We start from the raw sequence: 26,653 nt of genomic DNA, 5'->3' as shown, positions 1-26,653 counted from the left end.
CCAGCATATGAGGCCAAGGAAGCCTGGAAAGGGGCCCAGAGGGTCAGCCACACAGTTGAGTAGAGAGGAGATCTCCAGGTCCCAAACACAAAAGTTCTGGATCTGGCTCATTCCCTGTATTTGAGGTTATTGCTGGGCATCGATGTAGTAGATGCCTTTTCTGAGTATGGGCACTGCCAACCCCTGTGTGCATAGCATATGGGGGAAATCTATGCAACGATTTTTAGTTGGAGTGTGTTTATATTTGGATTCACTGACCACATGCAATCAGACAATAGTGACACCTTTGTAGTAAAATGTTCTCATGCTATGGGGTATTTGATGGACCATTGACTTACTGTGTGATCCCCAGGAAGCAGATGCCATTGAAAGACGGCTAGGATTCTTTTTTTTTTTTTAATATGAAATTTATTGTCAAATTGGTTTCCATATAACACCCAGGGCTCATCCCAACAGGTGCCCTCCTCAATACCCATCACCCACCCTCCCCTCCCTCCCACCCCCCATCAACCCTCAGTTTGTTCTCAGTTTTTTTTTTAAACGTTTATTTATTTTTGAGACAGAGAGAGACAGAGCATGAACAGGGGAGGGACATAGAGAGAGGGAGACACAGAATCTGAAACAGGCTCCAGGCTCTGAGCTGTCAGCACAGAGCCTGACGCGGGGCTCGAACTCACGGATCGTGAGATCATGACCTGAGCCGAAGTCGGACGCTTAACCAACCAAGCCACCCAGGCGCCCCTGTTCTCAGTTTTTAAGAGTCTCTTATGGTTTGCCTCCCTCCCTCTCTTTTTTTTTTCCTTCCCCTCCCCCATGGTCTTCTGTTAAGTTTGTCAGGATCCACATAAGAGTGAAAACATATGGTATTTGTCTTTCTTTGTATGACTTATTTCACTTAGCATAACACTCTCCAGTTCCATCCACGTTGCTACAAATGGCCAGATTTCATTCTTTCTCATTGCCACGTAGTATTCCATTGTGTATATAAACCACAATTTCTTTATCCATTCATCAGTTGATGGACATTTAGGCTCTTTCCATCATTCGGCTGTTGTTGAAAGTGCTGCTATAAACACTGGGGTACAAGTGCCTCTATGCATCAGCACTCCTGTATCCCTTGGGTAAATTGCTAGCAGTGCTATTGCTGGGTCATAGGGTAGATCTATTTTTAACTTTTGGAGGAACCTCCACACTGTTTTCCAGAGCAGCTGCATGAGTTTGCTAGGATTCTTAAAGAAAAAATTTAAAGAGGAATTGATAACTAAAAAAATTTAAAGAGAAATTAAACTCCCAATGGGGCACACGCTTAAGAAAGACAGTTTGGGGGCGCCTGGGTGGTGCAGTCGGTTAAGCGTCTGACTTCAGCCAGGTCACGATCTCGCGGTCCGTGAGTTCGAGCCCCACGTCGGGCTCTGGGCTGATGGCTCAGAGCCTGGAGCCTGTTTCCGATTCTGTGTTTCCCTCTCTCTCTGCCCCTCCCCCGTTCATGCTCTGTCTCTCTCTGTCCCAAAGATAAATAAACATTGAAAAAAAAAAAAGAAGAAAGACAGTTTGGGGTCTAAATATGGCATTTTCTGAGCAGTTACCTTCCACTTAAATTGAGTGCTCCCATGATAAGGTTGGGGAGGGGAGAGGAGGCCCAGATTCACTCTGGGGAGGAAAATTCATACCATACTAACTTCCACCAAAGTTTCTTTCCTCTTTTTCAACCTCAGTTTTCATATTTCTAATTTTGAAATGGACTAGTGCTAGCTGACCCAGTTTTGGTCATGTTTTTAGCAAGTGTTATAGTGTTATCCTAGACATTTATTATTTTGGCTTTTGGAGGATCTTCTAATTTTCTTCTTTTTTAAATTTTTTAATGTTTATTTATTTAAAAAAATTTTTTTAACATTTATTTATTTTTGAGACAGAGAGAGACAGAGCATGAACAGGGGAGGGGCAGAGAGAGAGGGAGACACAGAATCTGAAACAGGCTCCAGGCTCTGAGCTGTCAGCACAGAGCCCGACGCAGGGCTCGAACTCACGGACTGTGAGATCATGACCTGAGCCGAAGTCGGACGCTTAACCAACCAAGCCACCCAGGCGCCCCTAATGTTTATTTTTAAGAGAGATAGAGTGTGAGTGGGGGGAGGGGCAGAGAGAGAGGGAGACACAGAATCCGAAGCAGGCTCCAGGCTTTGAACTGTCAGCACAGAGCCCAACGAGGGGCTTGAACCCACAAACCGTGAGATCATGACCTGAGCTGAAGTTGGATGCCCAGCCGACTAAGCCACCCATGCATCCCCCATCTAATTTTCTTATATCTGAAAACATATTGATTTCAACATCCATTTTGAGGCATTGCTAGTGTGTTTTCTTGTTGACTTTATTTCCAAACTGGATGGAAGTCAGTATCCCTTCATTTCATAATTCTATGAGATATCAAGGTATGTTCAGACCCTGCCTGCGTATTGACTTTTGTGCTCTTCTGGGATTAAATCCTTCTGGTTGTTCTTAGAATTTTGTATTGGATTATTTGCAGTCTGAACTTACTCTCAACTGTTAAGTGGGATCCCATATTTGTGAGTAAGTTGGTGGTGACAACTTAGGAGGCCCATATCTGTGTTGCACCCTTACCTGAGCCCTGCCAGGAGAGAACCTTCCGTAACCCTCATTGTTTGACAAAATTACTCAATGAGACATTTAACCCCTCCATGCTTGAAGCAGGTAAGGTCACAGTGCTCTTTTGGAAAAATAATATGCAGCCTTGTAGCTAACATAGGACATGTTGAATATTAGCAGGGAGGGGAGAGAACCCTTACATGCTCCATGGTCATTTAGGGTAGAACTAATTTAAGAAAACACATATATAGACCGCCTGCCTAATGACAGGAGGAGGACTAAGGGGGCCTAGAAGCCTTCGTTAAATCTCTGCTATTTGGACTGTTGTTCATCTAAAACCTCCATACCACTTTTGTACCCAGACTTACTTGTTTCAAGTACGTTGGGGTCTAATATAGAGGGTCAGATCCCACCTTCTTTCATAGTAATCAAAGGCTTTATGCCCCAAACAAGGAACTTTTGGTCAAGGTTGCTGAAGCCTTTCATTTGTCTAGATACTGGACCCTAGGACAGTCTGCTACCTTAGAGTATCCACCAGCATTCTGAAATTTTTCCTTTCACTGGATATGAAAGTTATTCTTTTTTTAAAGGTTTTTAGTTAAATTCCAGTTAACATAGTGTAATATTAGTTTCAGGTGTACAATATGGTGATTTGACATTTCCACACTTCCATACAACACCTGATGTTCATCACAACAAGTGCCCTCCTTAATCCCCGTCACCTGTTTCACCCATCCCCCAACCCACCTCCCCTTTGGGAACCATCATTTGTTCTCTGTAGTTAAGAGTCTATTTCTTGGTTTGCCTCTTTCTCTTTTTACCTATGCTTGTTTGTTTTGTTTGTTAAATTGCAGTTATCAGGGAAATCATATGGTATTTGTTTCTCTCTGACTTATTTTGCTTAGCATAATACTCTCTAGTTCCAACCATGTCATCGCAAATGGTAAGATTTCATTCCTTTTTATGGTTGAGTAATATTCTTGTGTGTGTGTGTGTGTGTGTGTGTGTGTGTGTGTGTACCCACCACATCCTCTTTATTCATTCATCAGTCGATGGATACTTGGCCTGTTTCCATAATTTGGAAATAATATAGATTTGGAAATAATGTAGAAATATTGTAGATAATGCTGCTTTATGTATAAACATTGGGGTGCATGTATCCCTTTGAATTAGTATATTTGTATTCTTTGGGTAAATATCCAGTAGTGCAGTTGCAGGATCATAGAGTAGTTTTATTTTTAACGTTTTGAGGAACCTCCATACTGTTTTTCCTGAGTGGCTGCACCAGTTTGCATTCCCACCAACAGTGCAAGAGGGTTCCCTTTTCTCCCCATCCTCGCAAGCACCTGTTGTTTCTTGTGTTGTTTATTTTAGCCATTTTGACAGGTGTGAGGTGATATCTCATTGTAGTTTTGATTTGCATTTCCTTGATGATCATTAATGTTGAACATCTTTTCATGTGTCTGTTGGCCATCTGTATGTCTTCTTTGAACAATATCTATTAATGTTTTCTGCCCATGTTTTAATTGGATTATTTATTTTCTGGGTGTTGAGTTTTAGAAGTTCTTTATATATTTTGGATATTAACCCTTGATCAGATATGTCATTTGCAAATATCTTTTCCCATTACATAGGTTGCCTTTGAGTTTTGTTGATTATTTTCTTTGCTGTGCAGAAGCTTTTTATTTTGATATAGTCCTACTAGTTTATTTTTGCTTTGTTTCCCTTGCCTCCGGAGACATATCTAGAGAGAAGTTGCTATGGCTGATGTCAGAGACATTGCTGCCTGTGTTCTCTTCTGGGATTTTTATGGTTTCAGGTCTCACATTTAGGTCATTCATCCATTTTGAATTTATTTTTGTGTATGGTAGTCAAGTAGTCCAGTTTCATTCTGTTGCATGTTCCTGTCCAGTTTTCCCAACACCATTTGTTGCAGAGACATGATTTTTCTCATAGGATATTCTGCCCTGCTTTGTCAATGATTAATTGACCTATAGTTGTGGGTTCGTTTTTGGGTTTTCTGTTCTGTTCCATTGATCTATGTGTCTATTTTTGTGTTAGTAGCATACTGTCTTGATCACTACAGCTTTGCAATATACATTGAAGTCTGCAATTGTGATGCCTTCAACTTTCCTCCTTTTTTTCAAGGTTACTTTGGTTATTTTGGGGGTCTTCTCTGGTTCCATACAAATTTTAGGATTGTTGGTTCTAGCTCTGTGAAAAATGCCATTGGTATTTTGATAGAGATTGCATTAAATGTGTAGATTGATTTGAGTAATATAGATATTTTAACAATATTTGTTCTTTTAATCTATGACCATGTAATGTCTTTCCATTTCTTTGTTATTCTTACTTTGGAATGGAGACTGATGTGATTTTAAAGCTGGGCCCTTTCAGCCATTATATACACAAAATGTTGTAAGTGATACTGCTGAGTGTATTGTGGGAAAAGTTTTGTTATGTGCATGTAATTCTTTCTTGACTGTAAGGGATGTTCCAGTGGGGGAAATACTACTGTTAGAACAATGATAGTGGAATGAGTACACAGCCAGGATCCCACCAGGCTTCCCCAGCCATGCTCATGGATTGAAGTACAGATATTGTTAAAATGTTGATACTACCCAAAGCAGTCTATACATTCAATGCAATCCCTATCAAAATAACACCAGCATTTCCCCCAGAGCTAGAACAAACAATCCTAAAATTTGTATGGAACCACAAAAGACCCTAAATAGCTGAAGTCATGTTGAAAAAGAAAACCAAAGCTGAAGGCATCACAGTTCGGGACTTGAACATGTATTACAAAGCTGTAGTCACCAAGGCAGTATGGTATTGGCAAAAAGAGACACATAACATCAATGCAATAGAACAGAGAACCCAGATATGGACCCACAAACGTATGGCCAACTAATCTTTGACAAAGCAGGAAAGAATATTCAGTGGAAAAAAGACAGTCTCTTTAGCAAATGGTAGTGGGAGAACTGGAAGCAACATGCAGAAGAATGAAACTGGACCACTTTATTACACCATATACAAAAATAAGTTCAAAATGGTGAAAGACCTAAATGTGAGACAGGAAACCATCAAATTCCTAGAGGAGAAAACAGGCAGCAACCTCTTTGACCTCGGTCACAACGACTTCTTACTTGACATGGCTCTGCAGGCAAGGGAAATAAAAGCAAAAATGAACTATTGGCACCTCATCAAGATAAAAAGCTTCTGCACAGCAAAAGAAACAATCTACAAAGCTAAAAGGCAACTGACAGAATGGGAGAAGATGTTTGCAAATGACATATTGGATAAAGGGTTAGTATCCAAAGGCTATTAAGAACTTACCTAGCTCAACACCCCCAAAAACAAATAATCCAGTGAAGAAATGGGCTGAAGACATGAATAGACACTTTTCCAAAGAAGACATCCAGATGGCTAACAGACACATGAAAAGATGCTCAATGTTGCTCCTCATCAGGGAAATACAAATCAAACCCATAATGAGATACCACTTCACATCTGTCAGAATTGCTAACATTAACAACTCAGGAAACAAAAAATGTTGGTGAGGATGCAGAGAAAGGGGAACCTTCTTGCACTTTTGGAGAGAATGCAAATTGCTACAGCCACTCTGGAAAACAGTGTGGAGGTTCCTCAAAAAATTAAAAATAGAACTACCCAATGACCCAGCAATTGTACTACTAGGTATTTATCCAAAGGATACAAAAGTGCTGATTCAAAGGGGCACCTGCACCCCAGAGTTTATAGCAGTGCTATCAATAGCCAAATTATGGAAAGAGCCCAAATGTCCATCAACCGATGAATGGATAAAGAAGATGTCGTTTATATATACAACGGAATACTACTTGGCGATGAAAAAGAATGACATTTTGCCATTTTCAACAACTTGGATGGAACTAGAGGGTATTATGCCACGTAGTAGGTACCATTAAAGTAGTGTAGGATACCGGGATGTCAGGGGAAGGGAGCATATGGGTGAAAGGATGACTCTATAATGAGCAAAGAACTAATGGAGAGAGAGTGCTTAGATTATACCACTCTACAACCACCCTGTGAGGTCTGTGAAAAGGCATTAGTGTTAGATGCCTCACTGTGCTGTATCATAGCTGAATGGGGGAGTACTTTTTTGTGTGTGTTTCTTTTTTTTTTAGTCCTCTTTGAACTTGAACATCCATATATCATAGTAATCAAAGAGTTCATTCTGTAGACTGGAGGCAGCTTTCACTGTGGTGGACACGGTAATGATATATATAATATATATATTCTCTCTTAAGATCTCTCTTAGAGATCTCTCTTAGATCTATTTTTTAATTTTAAAAAAAAATTTTTTTAATATGAAATTTATTGTCAAATTGGTTTCCAGACAACACCCAGTGCTCAACCCAACAGGTGCCCTCCTCAATACCCATCACCCCCCCTCCCCTCCCTCCCCTCCCCATCAACCCTCAGTTTGTTCTCAGTTTTTAAGAGTCTCTTATGTTTTGGCTCCCTCCCTCACCTTTTTTTTTTTCCTTCCCCTCCCCCATGGTCTTCTGGTAAGTTTCTCAGGATCCACATAAGAGTGAAAACATATGGTATCTGTCTTTCTTTTAGATCTATTAAGATTCTCTCTCTCTCCCTCTGCCCCCTCTCTTGCTCCCGCTCTCTCTCTCTCTCAAGATAAATAGACATGTTTTATATTATTTTTTTAAAAATTTTTTAATGTTTATTTCTGAGGCAGAGAGAGACAGAGCATGAGTGGGGGAGGGTCAGAGAGAGAGGGAGACACAGAATCAGAAGCAGGCTCCAGGCTCTGAGCTGGCAGCACAGAGCCTGACGCGGGGCTCAAACTCACAGACCGTGAGATCATGACCTGAGCCGAAGTTGGTCGCTCAACCGACTGAGCCACCCAGGCGCCCCTAAATAGACATGTTTTTAAAAAGAAAAGAAAAAAGGGAATACTGCTCATTGGGTGGGGTCTGGGCTGTGGTGGCTTGCCTTGAACACCCTCTTTCCCAAAATGCACATTGTTAATTTTTTTTAATGTAGGCTTCATTCCCAGCATGGGGCTCAAATTCACGACCTTGAGGTTAAGAGTCAGATGCTTAACCAGCTTAGCCACCCAGGTGCTTCACACATTGTTCATTTTTGACCAAGTTAGGGTTTGTGCTCATGTGCTCTCAGTGTGGACTGGTGCCTGGTAAGGCCATGCCCAGGTTCTCATGTCTCAGCCTCTGTCATGGCAAACATGATCTTCTGATTGCATGAGATAAACACCTCTTTTTCATGCTCCATGTGGAGCACAGATAACGACTTTTTGAAGACAAAAATCAATGGAATCAACAAGCTCATGATACCTGCACTGCCCACCTTAAGACCATGCTTACCTGGATAGAATTGGCCAAAAAAACCAAAAAACCAAAAAACCAAAAAAACAAAAAAAACCCCAAAATGGTAATACATCTATAAGTTAGGCCCTGTCCTGAAAACAAGTCCTAGTGATTCCAGCACATCAGGCTAAGGAAGCCTGGCAGACATGCCTAGAATGTTAGCTGCACAGTCTAGTAGGGGATCTCCAGTTTCCAGAACAGATGTGGCAGACCAAGTGCTCTGCTCTCCTCTCAAGATTACCACTGGGCATGGAGAGTGGTAGATCCATTTTCTGAGTATTATTGTGAACCCCCCGTGAACATCACATGCAAGTACTGTTAATTGGACTGTGTTTTAAATTTGCATTTGCCTGGGGCAGCCATCAAATAATGGTGCCACATTTGTGGCAAAATATCCAGCAGTGGGGAACTCCATGGGACATTTGATGGACTATTCATATCCATTGTCATTTCCCAGAAGCAGGTGCCATTGAAGGATGGCTTGGGTTCTTAAAGAAAAAACATGAAGAGAAGTGCACACGTCATGTATGGCCCCCAGTGGCGCACACACTAAGGAAAGTCAGTTTGGGTTCTAAATGTGTCATTTCCCCAGCAGGTACCTCCCATTTAAATAGAAAATGTAATTATAGGGTTGAGTAGAAAGGGAGGGAGCACAGATTTACAGGCAGGTAGAAAATGCCCCCATATTCTCAGTTCTGTCCAAAATATCTTTCCTCCTGCTTCCACCTCAGTTTTTACATCCTTAGGTAGTGAGTGGGCTAATGCCATCACAACTGGTTTCGTTGGGTATTACAGTACTTACTTTAGAATTTGAGGTTTGTGGCAATTTTCAATTTGGTCCTTGGGGCATCTGCATATACTTGTATCAAGGTCATTTTGCTTTCAAAATTTTTCCCAAGGCAGGCTTTCAGGTATATGCCTGACCCAGAGCATCTTCTCCCACTGTACGCTTAATTGTATGCCCTGTGGGTGCATTTCCTCATCCACTTTAAATATTTCACATAGAAGGGAAGCCAGTATCCCTTCATCCCATCATTCTAGGAGTTGTAGGGGTTCGTGCAAACCCTCCCATATATTGCTTCCCTTCTGTCTGCTGGCTCAAAGTCTTCTGGTTGTTCTCAGAAGGAATTTTTTATATTGATTATCATCTCCAGTGTGGATTTGTCCCTTAACATTCACACCTGGGTGCTTAAGCCTATGGGTTTTCTCAGGGAGCCTGTGTTATGTATTTGTAGGCTCCTTAAAAAGATGTGGCATTTGTTGGCTTTCAAATGCATAGTAGCTCATGTATCTAGTCACTGTTAGCTTGCCAGTGTGGGCAGTCCTTCATTTTGGCAAACAAAAGTTTCCAAATTTTTATTCAGTTTTCTTGTTTTCATGTGGTATGTTGGGATTCAGCTGCCCTGGGCTCAGCCCAGGGATGGGCAGGTGCCCAAGTTTGTGTGTCCTAATGAGGCCCCGTCTTTCCAGTGTGGCCTTGTGCAATCGTGTCATTCATTTGGCCAACCACACACCTCACTGTGCCTTTCTCAAGGCAGCTCCAGCCCCGGGTGTGGAATTCACTCACCTGAGTCAGACACTGCTTCATGTGTTTCCCAGCTCCAGGGGAGATAAGACAAGCTTCCTGAAGATTCATGTCACATTGTCCATAATCTTGTAGACCAGGCTTAGCAGTTTAAATTTGTTCCTAGAGAAATTTGGGAGTCACTGAAGATTCCAGAGTGGGAGAATCATTCATATTTGTATTTAAAAAGTAACCATACTAATAGTTTGGTGGGTGGAGGTGAGGCTGATGGTGGGCAAGGAATGCTGAGGACTTCTGCCTAGGAGGTACCTAGAAGTCACTTATTCAATATCCAGGAGGATTTATTAAGAGCATTCCATGTGCCAGTGACTGTGCTTGATAAAATGATGGACCAAAATAAATATGTCTGCTGTGTTTTTGGAAAATAGTGGGGAAGTGAAAAACATAGTCATTTATTTAATAACCACTCAAGTGTGTGTATTGTTTTGTGCTGTGCTAAAATCTAAGAAGGAAAAGTCCGTTTTAAAACAGCTTTTGGAAAATAAAGCTAAGAGAGCATCTTTGAGAAATTAGCGTGGAAAGTGTAGGATATTTAAGAGTTAACTAAGGGAGGAGCCCTCTGAGAATGTTGCAGGTAGAGAAAGAACATTAGTGACATCCTGGAGGGAAGGGAGTCTAGCACAAAATCGCTTAAAAAGATTTTAGTGGGCTCCACAACAGATGATTGTGCTGTAGGATAGAAAATACAGGAAGAGAATAAGCAGGTCTAAGGACAGCAGGGGAAGAAAGTAAAAAAAAAATGCTGTACTTGGGACCTATTAAGTTCAAAATGTCTGAGAAACATTGAACAGGGCAGGTAGACAGAGCTGGAGTTTGAAATTGTAGATTCATCAGTGTTCATGTGATACTTTGATTCATGGCTTAGTCAAGTTGCCCAGGGAATATATGTGGAAACAGTAGGGTCAAGAATGAAACCGCCGGGAAAACCAGTAATTAAGAAATAAATAAAGTAAAAAGAGAGACTAAAGGAGACTGGAAAAAAGTAGCTAGAAAGACCAGGAGAGTGGCCCATGAATGATGTCACAGAAGCCAGCAGCAGCAGTTTCCACAGAGAAAATAGCTGGTTGGGTTAAATGTCATAGATGGATCACGTAACAAGTGCTATAAAAAGTCTGGGGTTGGGGAAGTCAGAGGTCAAAGATAACCTTAGCAAAGAAAATTTCAGTTCAGGATAGTCAGGAAAGTTAGTGAGGACTGAAAAGAACAGAAGATCCAGATAGATTAGAACAAAATAAAATAAAACACTAGTATAATTTATGTAGCTTAGTTGTACTTAAACTTTTTTTTTCTTATAAGTAAGGCCTCTGCTACCTTTGGTTAAAAACTGAGATAGAAAAGCCAACTTCCACGAATGGTTAGATACTTGATGTGGGACAGTTTACAATTTTTTAAACTAGCTTGATTTTTTTCCTTTTTTAAATTAATAATTTATTTATTTTTTAATTTACATCCAAGTTAGTTAGCATATGGTGCAACAACGATTTCAGGAGTAGGTTCCTTAATGCCCCTTACCCATTGAGCCCATCCCTCCTCCCACAGCCCCTCCAGCAACCCTCTGTTTGTTCTCCATATTTAAGAGTCTCTTATGTTTTGTCCCCCTCCCTGTTTGTATATTATTTTTGCTTCCCTTCCCTTATGTTCATCTGTTTCGTCTCTTAAAGTCTTCGTATAAGTGAAGTCATATGATATCTGTCTTTCTCTGACTGACTCATTTCACTTAGCATAATACCCTCCAATTCCATCCATGTAGTTTCAAATGGCAAGATTTCATTCTTTTTGATTGCTGAGTAATACTTCATTGTATATATATACACCACTTCTTCTTTATCTATTCATCTGTTGATGGACATTTGGGCTCTTTCCATACGTTGGCTATTGTTGATAGTGCTGCTATAAACATTGGGGTGCGTGTGTCCCTTCGAAACAGCACACCTGTATCCCGTGGATAAATACCTAGTAGTGCAATTGCTGGGTGGTAGGGTAGTTCTATTTTTAATTTTTTGAGGAACCTCCATACTGTTTTCCAGAGTGGCTGCACCAGTTTGCATTGCCACCAACAATGCAAAAGAGATCCTCTTTCTCCGCATCCTTGCCAACATCTGTTGTTGCCTGAGTTGTTCATGTTAGCTGTTCTGACAGGTGTGAGGTGGTATTTCATTGTGGTTTTGATTTGTATTTCCCTGATGATGAGTGATGTTGAACATCTTTTCATGTGTCGGTTGGCCATCTGGATGTCTTCTTTGGAGAAGTGTCCATATCATGTCTTTCACCCATTTCTTCACTGGATTATTTGTTTTTTGGGTGTTGAGTTTGATAAGTTCTCTGTAGATTTTGGATACTAACCCTTTATCTGATATGTTGTTTACAAATATCTTCTCCCATTCTGTCAGTTACCTTTTAGTTTTGCTGATGGTTTCCTTCGCTATGCAGAAGCTTTTTATTTTGATGTGGTCCCAATAGTTCATTTTTGCTTTTGTTTCCCTTGCCTCTGGAGACGTGTTGAGTAAGAAGTTGCTGGGCCGAGGTCAAAGAGGTTTTTGCCTGCTTTCTTCTTGAGGATTTTGATGTCTTACCTTTAGGTGTTTCATCCATTTTGAGTTTATTTTTGTGTATGGTGTAATAAAGCGGTCCAGTTTCATTTTCCTGCATGTTGCTGTCCAGTTTTCTCAGCACCATTTGCTGAGGAGACTGTCTTTATTCCATTGGATATTCTTTCCTGCTTTGTCAAAGATTAGTTGGCCATATGTTTGTGGATCCGTTTCTGGGTTCTCTATTCTGTGCCATTGGTCTGAGTGTCTCTTTTGTGCCAGATTTTTTTTCCTTTTGATATCAAATCCAGTATAACTTGAGAGAACAGTATTTTTGTTTTTGTGATTTCCTTGTAGAATCAGATTTGATTTTCAGAAAGACAAAGGTTACATGCGTGGGAGTAGGATACCATCTTATACACATAGCAGATTCCAAGAAAGTATTTTGTGGAATGGGTGATGAGGCAAATAGTCTTCCCTTGGTTCTGGTACTTTCCACTGGACTTTTGCTTCCTGAGTCTGAACTTGCCTGTTGGGGGAAGCAAAGAATGTGGCAGAAACATGTGTCAGCAAGTGTATGCTTCTTTCAAGACAGTACCAAAGAATGAAATACGTAGGTCTGATGACTTCGAGTGTGTAAAAGTAAATGGCCCTACAAAGTGACTGGATAACACAAATGTATTTTCTGAGGGAAAGAAAAAGACAAGCTTCCTGCAGCTGTTTGCTGTTTGCTTGGAACAAAGTTCAGGTAGTCTTCATGCCTCCCTCGTGAGCGTGGAGAAAATACCCATCGCATTCCCTTTGTGTGGATCCATATGTGGACCGTGGAGAGCACATCCCATTTTTCTGCAGTGGTGGGGTGCGGTTTGCAGCGAAGTTAGCAGTATGGATCTTGAGCTAATGCTTCCCAGGCACAGTTGGAGCTTCCTAAAAGGTTCTCAGCCTGTGGGCTGCCGCCCCATTCAGCACCTTTCTCCTGACCTGCCACAGGAGTCCCTTTTAGCTTCTTACTTCTTTAGTCTCACACTTCTGTGGTGGTCATCTAGCCCTCCTGTGCTTCTTCTCTGTGCTTTCCTTTCAAAATAATCTGAGTACACTTAGTTTTATTGGGTTCTCATGTCGACCATGGAAAACAGAACTGTGTGTGGTGAAAGTGCCGTTCGCTTATAAACAAGTCTGTTGATTGTGTCTTTTGCCCATGTATTTACAGTCCTAGACTCTTGACTTCATTTGCATGTGTCATACACTAGTGCTGATGTCCCCCTAACTCCAGTTCAGTTTTCTGAAGCTCTTTGTCATTGTCCTGGTCAATAACACAGGGGGAGGTAACCTTTGTCCCTCCTCCATGAAAGACGAGGAAATGTCCGGTTAGTCTGTTTCAGAGAGCTCATGTTGAGCTCGGAAAAGACATTTTTTCTTCTGTAGCCGATGGAAGTGCAGTTACCTCTGAAAACAGGCTTATTTTGTTCCCACTCGGCGCGACAGCTTCAACCCTAGCTTTTCTTTCACTTGAGTCACACGCTAGGCCCTGCGCCACTCTAAGTCCAGGCAGCACGAGTGAAGCTTTCTGCACTGCTGCACGGGAGCCGGCCGTTCCAGTCCTCACCCCTCATGAGGTACTGTATTCATCCCTTCCAGAGTTTGCTAAGATACGGAGATTTCTGCCTAGCCTTCCCTTAAGTATAGAGCCGCAGAATAGGAAACCACTTAGCTGCAGTCCAGAAGCCCACAAGGGGGTATCCTGTAGCTTGCGGTGAAGACATTTGCCCCCTTTTGTTATCCTGTTGTCCTTCTTGGCGGGTGAGAGCAATCACAGGGAGCTGGCCCTCTTGCCTCATTCTTTTTTTGCTGGGCTTTTAGATAGTAAAGCGTCAAAATATAAAAGGAATATTTATATTTTTAAGTGTTAAATAGTTGAGCCTTTTCCTTTGCCTTGCATGTCTTTGTGCTTTCAGTGACTGAATTTATGACTAGTAAAGTTATAGTGCCCCACCTTTTAGACAAAAGGCCGCACTGGCCAGATTCGTGTCTAATTAGGTTTCCTAGCATCTCTTAGTACATGATGCCACCTAAGTGGTGGATGAAAGGGACAATATATATCCCATTTTAGGATGGATAAGTCATCTGGGATGTGTGGTACTTGAGAATACCCTGGCTGAGTCGTTGGATGACATGAAACTTTCCTGATCTGGCCATAAAGCAAGGGTGGGTTAGGAGGGATGAAGACTTCCCCCACATAAGTAGAGCAGTGCAGGCCAGGTTATGAGAGATATAGATCTCCTGGATCTGGTAGCCTGCCTGTGTCTACATGGTAGGTGAGGGGGAAGCATAAGGGTCCTTCTTCTGTCCAACCTCTTCCAAGGTGTGTGGGCCAGCTTGGCAGTAAGATAGATTCTCCGGCATCTAATAACGTATTCTACTTGTTGAAAAAAGTTTGGAGGGTTAGGTAGCAAGAGGTAAGATCAGAATCAGCTAATTGGTGCCTAGTTGTTGATAAAAGTGTCCTTGTGCCCTGAAATGGAATGAAAGTATGAACAACCTGTGTTTACTGGCGTCATTTCTTATCCCTGTGTTCCCTTCCCTCTTGTCCCTGGGCTTCCACTTGGAGAAAGTACGTGTATTGTTGACGCTTGTGTTGTAGTGTCTGTGAGAAAGTATTTATGATTTGTGTTTATGAAAAATGTGTCTGAGTGCAGCTGGGAGAAGTTGCAGTGAAAAGGTAAAAAATGAAAAATTATTGTGCCATTGAGATGCTGTCCAATTATGTGTAACTGGTATTAAAATGTGCTATTTTTAAAATTTTGAATATTTATATTGCATCAGAAAAATTTCTCTGATGTCCAAAGTTTTCAAGGTTAATAATATCTTGTTGATTGGCAAGTGGAAGGTGTCATTCTGTATAGCCTTGGATGCCCATCAGAGAGGAGGCTTACAATTTTCAACAAAATTGAGGGCATAGTGATTTCATACACAGAATCCCACATTAAAGAACAATTTCTGTCTTTTATGCACTCTAGTGTTCTATATTCCTGAGAGAATAGTTGTGTCTACTACAAAATTGGTCTAGAAGTTGTCTCTTAATATGAGGCACCACTACATGGGGCTCTGTCCCACCTAATTTTGACAGATTGACTCCATGAATTTTGTTTTTTCTTGCCTTGTCCTCCCCTCCCCTCCCCTCCCCCGACCTCTCCTGCCCTCCCCTGCCCTCCCCTGCCCTCCCCTGCCCTCCCCTCCCCTTTCTTTCTGAAATATAGTTGATACACAATGTTTCGTTAGCTTCAGGTGTAGAACATAGTGATTCAGCAATTCTATGCATTATGAAATACTCGCTGCAGTAAGTGTAGTCACCATCTGTCACCATACAGGGTTATTACAGTATTACTGACTATATTCCATATGCTGTACTTTTCATCACCATGATTTACTTATTTTATAACTGGAAGTTTGTACCTCTTAGTCCCTTTTGCCTATTTCACCTATCTCCCTACCCCCTACCCCTCTGACAACCACCAGTTTGTTCTCTCCATTTATGAGTCTGTTTGTGTGTGTGTGTGTGTGTGTGTGTGTGTGTGTTTAACTCTCTTCTCCTGGAAACTGATAAGGTCACAAAGCCCTTCTGTAAAAATATAGGTGACACTCAGCAGGTTGATCCATCCAATATGGAATGGGATCTGTGGGCCAGTAGCCAACCTCACGGATAAAGTGTTTGGTGACAAGGGATAGTTGGTTACATCAAAATGTACTAAGATCTGCTTTTTAAAAATATTTATTTATTTATTTTGAGAGAGAGAGAGAGAGAGCGAGCAAAAGAGAGAGTGAGTGCAAGCAGAGGAGGAGCAGAGAGAGAGGGGGAGAGAGAGGATCCCAAGCAGGCTCTGTGCTATCAGCACAGAGCCTGATATGGGGCTCGAACCCATGAACCATGAGATCATGAACTGAGCTGAAATCAAGAGTTGGATGCTTAACTGACTGAGCCACCTAGGCAGCCCAAGATCTGCTTTTAAATTGAGTTGCAAAGAACTGATATTAAGCATGGATTTGGGAAAACCCTAGTGATATTATAGAGGTTTTCTTCTTGACTCATAGGTGAGGGGCCCCTGCCAGTTACTTAGATGAGGAGTAATCACCCCATTCCCTATGACCAACCCCATGTTATAAGCCAGTTTGGCCGTGACCACATTGCTCATAATAGGAGGATCAGGAGGACCTAGACCCTATTCTGATATCTGTACCGTTCTGATTGATGTTAATGTAACACATTCAGCACCACCTTTCTACCCAGACTTTTCTGTTTTCAAGAATGAACAGGTCAAGGGCAGGGTTGTGGCCTCTCCTTCTCTAAATATCTGACACACTCATCCAAGTGTTTTGAGGGCTTGTTGGCATTTGAAGTTGTCACACTTTTCAGACCCTAGGGACACTGGGGCACAAGTCACTGTGGTGCCTAGAAGTCTCCATGGGCTCAGTCAGAAGTTTACTTTTGATGTGGAAGTAAGTCTCAGATTGCACTATGGACTGATGTGAGTTAATGGGTAGGCTCTTTTGAGCCAATATACCGAAAGTGCTGTAACTGATACTGCTGAATGTATTCTCGGAAGAGTTGTGATAAGAATGTGTAATTCTTCTTTTGAATTTTAAGGAATGTTCCCAATGGGGAAATGCTACAATTATAGTACTGGTGGTAGAGTAAGTAGAAAAATGGGAGCTACCAGGTTTTCCCATTGCAGCAATGGAGTATAAATAAAGCAAAGTAGGATACTGGCATGTGTTGGGGATGGTAAAAGGAGGTCCCTACACTTGTTAAGGAACTATTAGAGGCAGGAGTGTTTAAAGAGCCCAGACCATTCTACAATCATCCTGTGTCTAGTGATAGAAGCCATTGGTTCTTGACACCTCACTGCAGGTTGCCGTAAGCTCGGTGTGACAGCACTTATCTTTACCATTGTACTTGTAGATATCATGATGGTGATAAAGTCTGTTGTACAGACTGAAGGGCCTGATACACAGTGGTGAATGTGTCGATGCTTTCTTTAGATCCCACTGCAAGCAGAAGATCAGAGCTTATTTGCTTCCATGAGACTCAGAGGACAATACCTGTTCACACTGCATGCCTGTGACAGCCTGAACCCTCTAATGATTTCTCAGCAGTGGATAGGCTGAGACCTAGGGAACTGACATCTCACCAGGGGTCTTGGTACCCTCACATGATTACATTATCCTGATCGAAAGGACTAAGTGTAGCATACCACCTACCTGAGAGAGATGGGCTAATATCTGCATAACCAGGGATGGACTCTTAATCCTGACAAGTGTTGTTGGTCGGCTACCAAGATTAACTTTATGGAAACCATGGCCTGGTACCTAGAATTAATCTGAATCTATTCATGAACAAAAATGATGGCATTAAAATCTCTGGGAAATCAAAGGAGGGCAGAGTATTTGATAACTCCATTCAATATTGGATGCTCTTTATATTTCACATGAGGATCCAACTCAGCCCATTACATAAGATCACCAGATAAGCACTGAAGTTGACCAACAGCCTGCATTAGAAATGATCCATTAGGCTATACAGACAACCTTTCACTCAGGCTCCTCATCCATGCGGCGTGTTTTTAGGGAAATTGTCAGTGACCAACATTTAAGCAGAATGGATCCTGTGGCTAAAATATGTATCTTCTAAGCAATGGCACTGAATACCTATTTGTTCATGGTCCTTGCTTGAATCTGACACATGCTATACCCAATTTGAGAGACTCTTGTTAGCTTGTTGATGCTGGTGGACATCGAGAAAGTAACAAAACAAGAATGAGGATTGTTAAACCCTGGCTTTTATATTATGGCATTGGTCTTAAAGGAGAACACCAACAAAGTGAGTATTGTATAAGAAACCTACATTTTAGGTGAAAGTGGTATATTTAGGAAGTCTTAGGCTCTAATGGTGTCTCAGAGGTGCAGGAAAAAGTGTCCATTCACACTCCAGATGTAGCTGTCTCAGATACAGAGATCATGGCAGCACCTCAGGCTCTCGTGACTTCGATACACCCAGGTTTCTGAGGATGCCTGGGTCTGCTTCGTGAACTCATTGGTAAGTTCAAGACAGATGGGTCGTAGTGGGCTGTGGAAGCTGTCTAACCCCAAAGAAAACTGCTTGCAGCTATGGCTTAGAAAATGGAATTCTGTTCAGTGGGTAGAGATAGGGGCTGTGTTGCTTACTCTGGAAAAAATATCTTCCACTATACATTTTTTGCATTTTGAATCACTCATGGGCAGTCATCCATGGGTTGGCAGTCTAGTGTGGTGTCTGGGAGCGTGCTGACTGGATCATCATGTCTCAGCCCCTGCAGAGAGAAAAATCATCATCAGATTACCCAAGATACACATGTAGTTTTGTGCCTATGTGGAGATATATAGATAGGGACCCTTCCAAGATGAAAATTAATAGAATCATCAAGATCATAAAGTTCATCAGACCTGAATTGCCCAAGTGAGGGCCATGGTCACCTGCATAGACTCTCACACAGGGCCTGATAATCTATCTCCAATTCGGAATCTGGCCCCAAACCAAGACATAATAATTCCAGCACATGAGACCAAGGTGGCCTGTTAGATATCCTCAGAGCCATACACCAGTACAGAAGAGATTTCCATGTCTCATAGCCAGAAAAACTAGACCTGACACCCTAACTTCTCTCAAGTGTATCTCTGACCATGCATGCAGTAGATAGCTTCACAAAGAATGACACTGGCCTCCCTGTCTGTATCACAAATGGAGGCAGTATGCAAGGACTCTCATTTGGACTGTGTTTCATATTTTTATCCTCCTACCATATCCAACAGGACAATGGTGTCAGGAAAATAAACACAGTAGTCATCAGCTTTGTGGGACTTTCACTGGATCATTCATGCCCCGTGTTATTCCCCAGCAGCTAATGCTGTTGGAAAATTGCATGGATTCTCAGAGAAAAGACTAAGATAAGTAAAAAACCAATACTCCAGACCTAGTGGAGCACATAATTTAGAAAATAAATTTGGGCTCTAACTATGGCATATCCCCAGCTCATACCTTCTCTATAAATAGAATGTTAAATTGCTCAGTTAAGCAAAGGGAAGCAGGCCTAGAGTCAGAATTGGGAAGGAAATGCCTGCTACATTGACACCTTCCTTCAAGATGCCTTTCCTCCTTTCAACCCAAGTTTTTATGTCCTAGAAGTGTGCACTGGGTTAATGCAGCTGAACCATTTTTGGATGTTTTTGGTAACTAACGTACCTGAGGACTTTGCTGTATAATATGGAGTACTTTGATTTTATTGTTTTGGCCTTTGAAGTGTCAAGCAAAACTCTTACGTTTAAGGACCTGTTACTTATATCATCCTATTCAAGGTAGGTTTTTATAGATGTATCAGACCTACAGCACCTGAACTACACTCTTATTATAGGTAGTTGAGTGTATTTCCTCATTCATTTGCTTACCTCAGAACCAGAATGGGAGTAAGCCAGTATCCCTTTGTCCCCTCATTCGTTTATGGTCAGGGTGCATGCAAATACTGCCACATATGTGTCTGTTCCAGCTGTCTTTGGAGCAAATGCCTCCTTGTTGTTATTTACTAGAATTTCATATTGGATTATCTCCAGTTCAGACTTATCCTTCAGCTGTCATGTCGGGGTATATAGCTTCTTTTGGTATTCTCTGGGAGCCTCTTTTGTATTTTGAAAGCCTCCTGAAAAGAGTTGGCTGTTTCTTGGCTTTTGACCTTATTCCAGGTTCAGATAATAATTTGATTCTGGTGACTAATGTATGTAACCTTTCAATTTAGGGTATATCATTCTCTAGTTTTGTACTTCCTCTGCCATTTGGATTGTGATTTATATGGTCTCCAAATACTAAAGTAGAAGTATGGTCCCAACTTTTGTGTCAGCTGGTGGTGGCACTCAGGGAGCCCTATTTCCTTGTTTTACCCAGCCCTCTTTCCCACATGGTGTGGGTGATTAACTCCTCACTTCCTTTTGACAGATTTATTCCATGTGACTTTTAATTCCCTTTATCTGGGTTTCATTGCCCTTTTGGGGCAAAGATAGGTGAGACCTTGAAGGTTGAAATAGGACATGTTGCTAGTGAGAGGGAAGGAGGAGATGATGGATGTGCTCCCTGGTCATTCTTGGGCCAAGAGAACTTCGGAAACCATACTTATGGGAGAAGAGTATGTGGAAATGGATTCCATCGGATTTCTTTCACAGCTACGCCTCTGAAAGTTTCTTTTAATGACCGAAATCCTGTCTTCAGTCAGAGAGTCCATGTTCTTTTATATATATATCACTCAGCAAAATGAATGGGAACACAGGAGACATGGGGAATAGTGGAAAAAAATGAAAAGGGGAAAGAAGTGAGAAAGGGGTTGAATTGGGAGAAATCCGGAAACACAAAGATGGGTGCGGTGAGGAATCAGAGGCTTTATGCACTGGTCAAGACTTGAAGGTACCCATGATTGCCAAAGCTTTCACCTGTAGAGAAAATGGGGCACAATCCATGGAAGCATAGAAGTCCCCATCTGCATGGTTAATGTTTTCCTTGGACTGTGTGTGAAGATAATTCACAGTAAAATGAGGACTGATGTGAATTTATGGGTGAGTTTATCCCCTTTAGGAGATAAGCTGATAAAGACTGTTGTTGGGTCTAAATTTAAAATTGGATCGCCTCCAGGGGCACCAGGGGTGCCTCAGTCGGTTGAGTGTCCAACTTTGGCTCAGGTCATGATCTTGCGGTTTGTGAGTTTGAGCCTCATGTCCAGCTCATTGCTGTCGGCCTGTCAGCCTGTCAGCACAGAGCCCACTTCAAATCCTCTGTCTCCCTCTTCCTGCCCCTCCCCTGCTTGTGCTCTCTCAAAAAATACATATTAAAAAAAAGTGGATCACCTCCAGGCGACAGCTGCTGAGGAGACACATTACTGGTCATGTTGGACGTGCCAAAGAGATGGACAGAGCTGTTGCCGAGTTTATCAAGAGAACCATTTTGAAAATCCCAGTAACTGAAATGATGACAGTCCTCCAAGCCTGGGATTTTTTTTTTTTTTTGGTCTGAAAATCAATAGCAGACCACAAACTTCTGGAAGAAAAAGGAATCGCTTGTTCAGCGCTTGGTTATGCTTTGTGAGGAGAAGCAGGCAAGTGTCAATGATGCAGCCCTTGTAGACGTCATTTATACTCAATTTCCTCAGCACCGGAAAATTTGGGATATTTTTCAAATGAATAAAGGACCAGGTGAAGACATTGACCTGCTTTATATGGAACAAGTCAAAAGATCAGTTAAGAAAATTCTGATAAGTTTCAGAGATGCTGAGGAGAATGCAGTATGGATTTGAATCTCTGGGGAGTGCAGTATGGAAAGCCACACCAACACAAACTTGCTTATGTGATGTGTTATTCCCAAACTCTGTATGCCTTCTTTTTTCTCCCAGTTGAAGAACAATATACCCTTTCTGGGTGAGGCAGTGACAGTTGCTAGCAGATACCATCACATTGTGAAAATGGAGTTCAGAAGCTGGTATCTGGACTCTCTTAAGGCTATTTTTTTATTTTTTATTTTATTTTTAATATTTTATAATGTTTATTTTTGAGAGAGTGAGAGAGAACATGAGCAGGGGAGGGGCAGAGAGAGAAGGTGACACAGAATCCAAAGCAGGCTCCAGGCTCTGAGCTGTCAATACAGAGCCTGACGTGGGGCTCGAACCCACAAATCACGGGATCATGACCTGAGCAGAAGTTGGACGCTTAACCGACTGAGCCACCCAGGTGCCACTATTTAAAAATTTTTTTTTAATGTTTTATTTATTTTTGAGAGAGAGAGAGTGCGAGTGGGAGCAGGGGAGTGATACAGAAAAGGGGGAACAGAAGATCCCAAGCAAGCTCTGCAGTGATAGCAGCAAGCCTGATGCAAGGTTTGAACCCACAAACTGCGAGATCATGACCTGAGTTGAAGTCAGACACTCAACCGAGCCACCTAGGTGCCCCAAGGCTACTGTTTTTAAACGGTATAATCAGGCCTCTGAAACTTGCAACTCTACTACATCTCTACAAGAAAAAAGCCTTGGGCTAGATATAAACATGGATTCAAGGATTATTCATGAAAACAGAGTAGAAAAAGAGAGAGTCCGCAGAGTGACTCAAGAAACTTTTGGACTGGTGCCTGGGTGGCTCAGTCAGTTAAGCATCTGATTCTTGATTTCGACTCAGGTCATGATCTTGGTTCATGAGATCAAGCCCCACATAGGGCTTTTACGTTGACAGCACGTAGCCTGTTTGGGATTCTCTCTCTTCCTCTCTCGCTCCTCCCTTGCTCATGCACATGCTCTCTCAAAATAAAGAAATAAACTTAAAAAAAAAAGAGAAGCTTTTGGAGACTATCCTCAACTAAGAGTAGACTTTGTACAAAATAAGCTTGAAATGAAATTCAAAAGTAACTTAAATGGGGACATCTTGGCTGAGAGAGAAACCCTTCCGGTGCCTAATAAAGTTCTCTAGTCTGCATCTTCTGGAAGTGTTGAAACTCTTAGCACTGGCTGGTACTGCAGATGTACCACTTTCTCCATTGCTCACTTGCATACCCAATAAGAGAATGAATTATTTAAGAATTAGAGATAAGTTATAATGAGCACTGGGGTCATATGTAAGTGATGAATCACTAAATTCTCCTGAAACCAATATTACGCTATATGTTAACTAACTAGACTTTAAATAAAAATTTGAAAAAAAGATGGAAAAAATAAAATAAAATTAGAGATAAATAAGACACATGTGGTTTTATAAGCACAGTATGTCCTTGATTATATTGCATATGCATTTTAGTTAGTGGCTAGCTGGTTAGCTTTTGTTTATAAGCTTGTGTTTTAGAAATTAATCCATGATATTGACAGTTTAGAAATGTTCATTATAATTGTTGGGACTGTTTTTCCTTCTCCATTGTGTATCCCTTTTCCCCTCTATCCTGCAAAGCACAGCAATTGGGGGTCTTTAAAATGTGACAGGATGTCCTTTTTCTCATTCCTGTCTCTTCTCAATCCTGGAGAGGTCTGATTCCACTTGCTGATTTCCAGGGATTTTCTCTTAAGCCTTGGATCAGAGAAACAAAGCAGCAAGAAATTATACCCAACTCAAAACTTTCTAGGAGAATTATAAAATTGGTCCATTCAAAGGGTATAGTTGGACCCATTAAGTTATTGCAAGAGGTAGCATATCAGATGATTCAGTTCTATAAAATAATGGTTTCATTCTATAGTTTTCATAATCTGTTTTATCATAGATACAGCACTCAAACTGACCAATAGTATGCTTCTTTTTCAATAAATATATTAAAATTTGTTTTTTATGTTTATTCAGTTTTGAAAGACAGAGAGAGAGACAGAGCACAAGCAGGGGTGGGGCAGAGAGAGAGGGGGACACAGAAACTGAAGCAGGTTCCAGGCTCTGAGCTGTCAGCCACAGAGCCCGACATGGGGCTTGAACACACAAACCACGAGATCATGACCTGAGACGAAGTCGGACGCTCAACTGACTGAGCCACCCAGGCGCCCCATTCAATAAACATATTTATTTATTTTATTTTATTTTATTTTTTTAAACAATAACATAACATTTATTTTTTTTCAGGAATACTCAAAACATCCTTTATTTTTATTTTTTTTCTCCTTTATTCCTTTAGGGTTTTTTTTTTTTCAATATATGAAGTTTATTGTCAAGTTGGTTTCCATACAACACCCAGTGCTCATCCCAAAAGGTGCCCTCCTCAATACCCATCACCCACCCTCTCCTCCCTCCCATCCCCCATCAACCCTCAGTTTGTTCTCAGTTTTTAAGAGTCTCTTATGCTTTGGCTCTCTTCCACTCTAACCTCTTTTTTTTTTCCTTCCCCTCCCCCATGGGTTTCTGTTAAGTTTCTCAGGATCCATGTAAGAGTGAAACCATATGGTATCTATCTTTCTCTGTATGGCTTATTTCACTTAGCATAACACTGTCCAGTTCCATCCACGTTGCTACAAAGGGCTATATTTCATTCCTTCTCATTGCCACGTAGTCCTCCATTGTGTATATAAACCACAATTTCTTTATCCATTCATCAGTTGATGGACATTTAGGCTCTTTCCATCATTTGGCTATTGTTGAGAGTGCTGCTAGAAACATTGGGGTACAAGTGCCCCTATGTATCAGCACTCCTGTATCCCTTGGGTAAATTCCTAGCAGTGCTATTGCTGGGTCATAGGGTAGCTCTATTTTTAATTTTTTGAGGAACCTCCGCACTGTTTTCCAGAGTGGCTGCACCAATTTGCATTCCCACCAACAGTGCAAGAGGGTTCCCGTTTCTCCACATCCTCGCCAGCATCTATAGTCTCCTGATGTGTTCATTTTGGCCACTCTGACTGGCGTGAGGTGATATCTGAGTGTGGTTTTGATTTGTATTTCCCTGATGAGGAGCGATGTTGAGCATCTTTTCATGTGCCTATTGGCCCTCTGGATGTCTTCTTTAGAGAAGTGTCTGCTCATGTTTTCTGCCCATTTCTTCACTGGGTTATTTGTTTTTCGGGTGTGGAGTTTGGTGAGCTCTTTATAGATTTTGGAGACTAGCCCTTTGTCTGATATGTCATTTGCAAATATCTTTTCCCATTCCGTTGGTTGCCTTTTAGTTTTGTTGGTTGTTTCCTTTGCTGTGCAGAAGCTTTTTATCTTCATAAGGTCCCAGTAATTCATTTTTGCTTTTAATTCCCTTGCCTTTGGGGATGTGTCGAGTAAGAGATTGCTACGGCTGAGGTCAGAGAGGTCTTTTCCTGCTTTCTCCTCTAGGGTTTTGATGGTTTCCTGTCTCACATTCAGGTCCTTTATCCATTTTGAGTTTATTTTTGTGAATGGTGTGAGAAAGTGGTCTGGTTTCAACCTTCTGCATGTTGCTGTCCAGTTCTCCCAGCACCATTTGTTAAAGAGACTGTCTTTTTTCCATTGGATGTTCTTTCCTGCTTTGTCAAAGATGAGTTGGCCATATGTTTGTGGGTCTAGTTCTGGGGTTTCTATTCTATTCCATTGGTCTATGTGTCTGTTTTTGTGCCATCAATAAATATATTTAAAAGCTGGTTGAAATAAATAAATAAGGGGTCTTTTAAGTAGGGCGTTATCTCAGAGAATGTCTTTTCTTTTGTGTTTTTGAAAGTGCCTTTAAAAATAATAAAAGTATATGTTTTGGGGTAGCCAAGAAGTCACAGTGTGTCTGAATGTCCTGCCTTGTGCTATCCAGTAATGCAGGCGTGCTTGGTTCTCCCACAGTTCTCACTCCGATTTCTGTATGGTCGCGTTACATTAGAACATAGGCAGAATTGAATTTGATCACTATTTGTTGCATTAGTGTTGAGCTTATGTTAATGAGTTCAGAAAGAAAGTAACTTTATTTGTGCTCTTTTCCCCAAAAACCGACTTGGGGACTTCTTCCCATGTCTTGGAGGAAAGCCCAGCAGGGTTCCAAAGTTTTTTTTTGTTATTCTTATATAGATAAATGTTCTGTTGCCACTTCCCTTTGGTAAGAAATCTATTCCAGGGTGTTAATCCAGGTTTGCCTCAATTCCTGAACGTTGGGGAATATTTTTCAGTCCCAGATGGGACCTGTTCACAGACTGGAATCCTGCAGGTGATATGTATATATGAGTATGGAGTCAGTAATAGGCAAATACTTTTTGTCTTTCTGTTCGGAGTCAGTAATAGGCAAACACTTTTTGTCTTTCTGTTCTCAGTCTATCTATTCTCCAGTTTCTCGTCCTTTTCCCCCTAATGTGTTCCCCAGAGAGACAAGAGAAATGACATGTTGGCAAAGTTGTAATGTGGTGATAGGCTCTGAGATGTGGAGGATGCCATGATGTGATGCTTTCAGGAAATATTTCATTTTTCTTCAGGGACCTCAGACTTTATGCCCTGTCACATGCACTGACCTTTCTCTGACTCTTAGACCCTCACCTCAATCCCTAGGCCTGCTATGACCATCACTTCTGTTGTTGACTTTCTTCTTTACTAGGCGGTCCTCTTGGGTGGCTTCCCTGTGAAAGAATTCTCAGGCTTCTCTTTTTCCAGAACAACCTGTCAACCTAGGAAATCAGTATCTTTCTTTGGAACTGCTGTTCTTTCACGAGGTAGACGCTTACTTCCTTTCTCCAGGGGCACCTCAAGCCTTCACTTCTTGATGATACATGTGTGAGTCACACAGTTGTTCCTGTATCCCTCAACCTTCACAAGCGTCAGTCATTGTTTTCCGAAGCTCCTGGTCAGTGATTCACAGCAAGGGAGAAACAGTACTTAGCCTGCCCTTATGAGTGTTTAGAAAATACCCAGCACACTGACAGAATTCTCTAAAAATTCTTTCTCTTTTTCCTCTATGTTAATTCTTTTATATCTCTTTGGTAGTTTAATGGAGTACTGTTGGCAGACCTGTTTGGTATCATTTGTTTGCCATGTGGCCAGCACTTCACTTCAGAATATGAGTGTATTTGGGGCGCCTGGGTGGCTCAGTGGGTTAAGTGTTGGAC

At 41.5% G+C, this 26,653-nt stretch overlaps 1 pseudogene; it reads left to right on the top strand.

Annotated features, from left to right (window-relative positions):
* Positions 1–1,545: 1,545 nt before the first annotated feature.
* On the top strand, positions 1,546–23,682 carry LOC106968264 (centromere protein N-like; annotated as a pseudogene).
* The last annotated feature ends 2,971 nt before the right edge of the window (positions 23,683–26,653 follow it).

Source organism: Acinonyx jubatus, chromosome X (assembly GCF_027475565.1).
Source record: "Acinonyx jubatus isolate Ajub_Pintada_27869175 chromosome X, VMU_Ajub_asm_v1.0, whole genome shotgun sequence".
Taxonomy (NCBI): Eukaryota; Metazoa; Chordata; class Mammalia; order Carnivora; family Felidae; genus Acinonyx; species Acinonyx jubatus.
The sequence above is the reverse complement of the archived record's forward strand: the minus strand, read 5'-3'. Positions and strand labels throughout refer to the sequence as shown.